This window comes from Salminus brasiliensis, chromosome 1 (genome assembly GCF_030463535.1).
Source record: "Salminus brasiliensis chromosome 1, fSalBra1.hap2, whole genome shotgun sequence".
Taxonomy (NCBI): Eukaryota; Metazoa; Chordata; class Actinopteri; order Characiformes; family Bryconidae; genus Salminus; species Salminus brasiliensis.
In genome coordinates, this window is record NC_132878.1 from 14,447,975 (window position 1) to 14,453,974 (window position 6,000).

Consider the following 6,000-nt stretch of genomic DNA (forward strand, 5'->3'; position numbering starts at 1 on the left):
TTTTTTACAATGTACAATATCTATTGCTCATCCATGAGCTTGCATAAGCCATAGAGAATTCAGTGCTGATACCCGGACACAAAGAGGAGCTTTACCCAAAAGCTAGACGCAAACATCAGGTACCTGCTATATCTGATTTCTAAATACAGTGTCAATGTTGTAAGAAATAAGACATTTTGGCACAATCACAAGCCTTTAAAAAAAGCAAGATTTGAAGAAAGCGAATGACTCTGATTTTTGGATACTTTGGGAAGTCTTTTCAACCATCTTGGTGCCAAAACAATTAGCACAAACTGTGCAGGGCCAGAATTGCCCACCCCTAGTGTAGATGCTTGTCTTTCATACAATAAATCTGACTCTGATTCTAATATGTTTTATTAGATGGTGGGTCAAGTCAAGCCATACTTGGTATGCATTAGGGAGGGGAGGAGTTTTACATGTTTTACATGCAGTGTTTTAGAGCAAATGGCACTATAAGCAGAGGTGGCAGAATAGCTAAACCTAGGCATACAGTGACATGCAAATGTTTTTGCATCCCAGGTCAAATTGTTAAGTGAAAAGAAATTGAACTGATCTCCAAAAGCCATTCAGGTAAAGATGAAACATTCTTTTCTTTTTAGCTTCAAAAGCTTTTGGCTCTTTACTTTTGGCAAGTTCTCCGACCTTACTTAGCTTATTGGAACTATGGATTGTTCTCAGGAACATTTAAAATTTAAATAACTGATGTCCACAAATTTTAGGAGAGGAGTATAGGAAGATGTTTTCAGATAGCCCTTTTCCTGTAAAGTGAATGAACTGTTAAGATCTGGAAGACCAAGACAACTTTCAAAGAGAACTGTTTGTAGGATTGCTAGAAAGGCTAATCAAAATCCTCATTTCTCTGCAAAATACCTTCTGGAAGATTTAGTAGACTCTGGAGTGTTAACACCTGTACAAATACTACTTTCATAGAAGAGTCATCAGACATCAGACAAATCCCTTTCCTGCTTCCTCACCAGAAAATTCTGCATGAAATGTTTTCAAAGGAACCTCTAAACATGATTCTAGATTCTGGTGTACTTTGGAAACAAGTCCTTTGGGCTGATTAAAATAATACTTATTTTTAGACACAATAAGTAAAGGTATTTATGGAGAAGAAATGGTGCAGATTTTCATGAAAAGAACACCTTTGCAACTGTTAAGCATGGGGGTGGATCGTTCATGTTTTGGGCTTGTGAGGAAGAGAACATTCCACTGGTAGAGTGACAACAGATTCAATTAAACACCAGCAAATTGTAAAAGCAAATGTCATACCTTTACACATCTGTAAAAAAGGCTTAAGATGAAAAAAAAATAGGAGCACTTTCATGCTGCAAATCTCCCTAAAATATTCTACTGGTTTCAGATCCGACACCACTAAAGAACACATGCTCCTGAAACCAGCCTGAGAAGTAGCCATTAGAAGAATTGTAGCCACAAAGGTCAACAACAGTATTAAAATAGGCCGTGGCATTCAAGCGATGACTGATTGGTAGTAATGGGCCCAAACTGTGCCAAGAAAACACTTCCCCCTCCAGTTCGCCAGCCTGGACTGTTGACACAGGTATTTATGCTATTGGCATCAAATTTCGACCCCACCATGTCTGTCGAATCTCAGCTGAAATCGCGATTCAAGAGTCTTTTTATCTTTCCAAATCATCAGTGTAGTAGAATAAGACATTTGCAGCATTGAAATGCACTTGACAAAATCTTCATGATGCAATCATGTCAACAAGGCCTAGAATTTCAAGAGAAATCTTGTGAAATCCATGCCACAGAAAAGTGAGCATTAATAGTCTTACTAATAAAGAGCTTGAGTGCATTTCCCAATGTCTGTTTTTTTTTTTCTTCTGGACTACAAACCTGCTGACCAAACCAGAAAAATCCTGCACTCTTTTTGCCAGGTCAGCACACCCCTTCAAGCAGAAACCCACGTCAGCTGCAACTCAAAACAATATGGCTGTGACGATGCCTGTAAGTGGGGTCAAAGAAGAGGATGGATTTGCTCTAGCAGAGGGCTATGAACACAGATCCTGTCATTTATACCAGTGCCATGTGCTGAGGACACTGCTTTTTAGCATTTTTCACCACTCCTCCCTGCTTTGAGCTACTTCCCTTTGGCCCTCTCAGGAAATGTGAAGGGACACGAGGTGCCCTGGATGGACTCTTCTCTAAAGACAAATTTCCTGTTTTTCACGTTCTTTTCTTCACTCTTGGAAAAAGAGGGTTTTATGTAGGACCAGAAAAGGTTTTTGAAGCAGAGGTGGGTAAAGTTGTAAGAACCAATATACATGTAAAAAAAAGTTGACAAAAACTCAAAAGAAAACTTCAACACTTCAACAAACTTCAACAAACAACGACTTGCGCAGAAATGCATACATATCAAGCCAAAATTAAAAGTCCTTGCTGGGTCCTTGCTTTACCTGGTCCTAATGTTATGGCGGATTTGTGTCATATCAGTCATTTTTTATCCTTTTAGGATCTCTTTTGAAAACCTGTTTTGTATAAACGTCCACCATGAAGAATGGTCGGTCATGCTAAACCTTGCTTGAAGCTCAAAGAACTCCAGGTATGAATTAAGTGTTGAGGTGCAGGCCCACTTTTGGGTTTGTAGGCCAGCTTCAATGTATTAAATCTGATGTGGGAAGTCACTGAGAGCCAGTGGATTGACATGGCTGAACTTCTGGATCAGTTACCAGGGCATGATTACATGCATAAGAAGACAAGCCAGGAGAGAGGTGCGATAGTCAAGCCTTAACGTGACAAGACAGTTGGAAAGGACCTGAGAAGCCTCCCTAGAAAGGGATTGAATCCTCCAGATATTACAGAGAAGACACCAGTGTCAGACTTGCAACATGATCTGAGCATAAGCATAATTACACTTCAGACAAGATAACCAAGCTATGCTTTAATAAGAATGGTAAGATTGTAATGAGGGTGGCAGAGCAGGTAGTGTATGTTCTGCACAACTCCAGGGGCCTGGGGTTGTACTGTAGGTTCACAGCTCACTCACTGTCTGTTAGGAGGACAGTGCGTTCTTTCTGTGTCCGTGTGGGTATGTATCCTCATGGTACTTCCTCCTGGTTTCCTCCCACCAAAACCACATGCTAGGTAAATTAGCTAGGACTGGAGCCCTGTCCAGTAGATATTCCTGCCTTGCAGCCAATGATTCCAGGAAGGCCCAGGGCCCACTGTGAACCTGACAAGGAAGCAGCAGATAAGAGGATGGATAAATGGATTGTAATATGAACCTGTAATTGCAGGCATGTACAGTAGCTTGGCCATGTTTTTAAAGGTTTGACTTCGAACAGCTCTTTAGTTCAGGAGATTTTCCTGTACACATGACCAGAGTGAGTGTGGAAAGCTTGTTTTCTGGAACTGAGCTTCAGTGACTCACTGACCTTCCCCAAAGAGAAGTTGCGTCTAGGGCCCATGGTGTTGTAAGAGGAAGGACTATGGTTTGTGGGTGATTTCAGGGCTTTTTCAACAGCCTCCTACAATGAGTAACATGCAGTTCAGCTGAGCTCAGCTTAATGCATACAGTGCATTTTATACACTTGCGCAATTATCACACAGCAGCATTACAGCATGTTCATCAGTAAATAAACAACCCAAATGAAAAGAAATAAAGCAATATGACCACTTTTAGGCCTTGTTTAGGAGATTGCTTTGAAGAATATGTTCATATTTTTAGGAGACTGAAATGTTTTGCTGTGATCAGGACTGTTGCTGTGTTGGGCAGTGCTGAAAATGAACAAGTAAGCTTGGACTGCAGCAGTAGTATGAACTATGGTACAGCAAGCTATCTGAGACTTGATATGTGATACTGACATAGGTGAGTGCTACAGTGTTGCTAGGTGTTTGCTATGGCATCTCAGTTGGTTGCTATAGTGTCTCAGTTGCCTCAGGTGTGGCCAGGTGAATCCTGTGGTACCCCATTATTAGTGGGTAGTGTTGGGTGTCTATCATCGTGACATATAAACGATGCACATTTGCTCCCATGGGATTTGTGGGCTTGTATTTATTGCAGTGGCTGTACATGTGTTCGTTTATGAAGGTTTTGCACACACTATGAGCTGTGCAGAGAACAGTGAGGAAGGATAACTAATATGACAAATACATCAACATTATATGTCCAAATGTTTGTGGACACCCCTTCTAATGAATGCATTTAGCTGCACACATACAGTTTGTCAAGTTCTTGTATAAACATGAACCTATTGGCATCATGCGTAATGCCAGGCGTGGGCTAGAGGGATATAAAGCCTCCCAACACTGAGCTGTGGATCAGTGTAACTGTGTTCTCTGGAATGAAGGTGCTCCATCTAGTACTTTTGGCATATTTTTTCGGTGTGGATCTCAAGGCTGTGGTATATCATTCCTGACTGCAGCAGTGAGAAGTTAATTCTCTCCATACCTTCACTGGCATTTCCTGTTCCCACTGCCTGATGACTATGAAAGCTCGGTCAGCAGAAACTGGACAGGAAGAATGGATAGGAAGGATGGATAGATACACAGATAGAGGAAGCAAGGAGAGTTTTTTCACTCACCAGTTTATTCCAGTATTTAGAGGCACTTTCTGGAAACATGTTTTCTCTGGAGTTCTCTGGATGTCCAACATGTTTGTAGAGACTTCTTGAAAAACATGAACCTACTGTCATCATGCATAATGGTAGGCATGGACTAGAGGGGTACAAAGCAGCATTGTCGAGCTGGGGGGCTTTATTCTGTGGGCTGTGAGCTGAGCTGTGGAGCAGTGCAACTGTGTTCTCTGAAATAATGGTTGGTGCTCCATCCAGTACTTTTGGGATGAGTTGGACAGTTGAGGATGAGGTGTGGTGGTGATTATCTAACATACTGACCTCACTAACGCTCTTGTCCTTGAATGTCATCAAATCCTCACAGCTATGCTCTAAAATCTAGTAGAAAGCCTTGTAAAATAGAGACAGTTACTCCAAAAACCCAGGTATCCTTCTTTCTCAAGCATATGTAACACTCACAACACCAACTTAACATTCAATGGTTAACTTGATTGGAGTCCATCAGTCTGAATAAATGTATGATAACACTCTACATCCATCATTTGTTTATGCAATGGTTTCAAAGACAAAAAGAAAGGAACCCCTGGAACATTGTTTAAAATGCATGATTTCACAGAGAGAAAGGCTGGAAAAGTCCTTTCCTATCTGCTTTCCCTGATTTCATCGGATCTGTAACCCATTCGCCAGTAAATGTGCTGCCAGAGCTGACTAGGAAATGGATCCACATGGATAACAGATCTGGAAAAATCAAGGAGCGCAGACAGGAATGTGAATGAACAGACTGTTAACTGTAATTTAACTGAATGAATGAACAAATGAATTACAGTCAATGAGTGATTATTAACTGGTGGTGTAAAAAAAAAAAAAAAAAAAAAAAAAAAAAAAATATATATATATATATATATATATATATATATATATATATATATATATATATTCCCTATAATTTTCTCGATAAGAAACTTTATTCTTTAGAAATGAGAAAAACAGTGGAAAACTGTGTATTGATAAAGTGAGTGAATGAGTGAGTAAGTAAGCAAGTGAATGAGTGAATGAGTGAGTAAGTGAGCAAGCGAATGAGAGAGTAAGTGAGCGAGTTAATGAGTGAGTAAGTGAGCGAGTGAATGGGTGAGTAAGTGAGCGAGTGAATGAGTGAGTAAATGAGCGAGTGAATGAATGAGTAAGTCAGAGAGTGAATGAGCGAGTGAATGAGTGTGAGTAAGTGAGCGAGTGAATGGGTGAGTAAGTGAGCGAGTGAGTGAGTGAGTGAGTAAGTGAGCGAGTGAATGAGTGAATGAGTGAATGAGTGAGTGTGCGCCTCAAAGACTAACCGAAGGCAGTCCGGCATGCTACGCGCGCTACCGGTGGGAGGCGCCCGAGTGTTGAAAGCTGTGCTGTGTGTGGGGGGCAGCCGGGCAAGACTTTCTGACTTGAGTGTGAG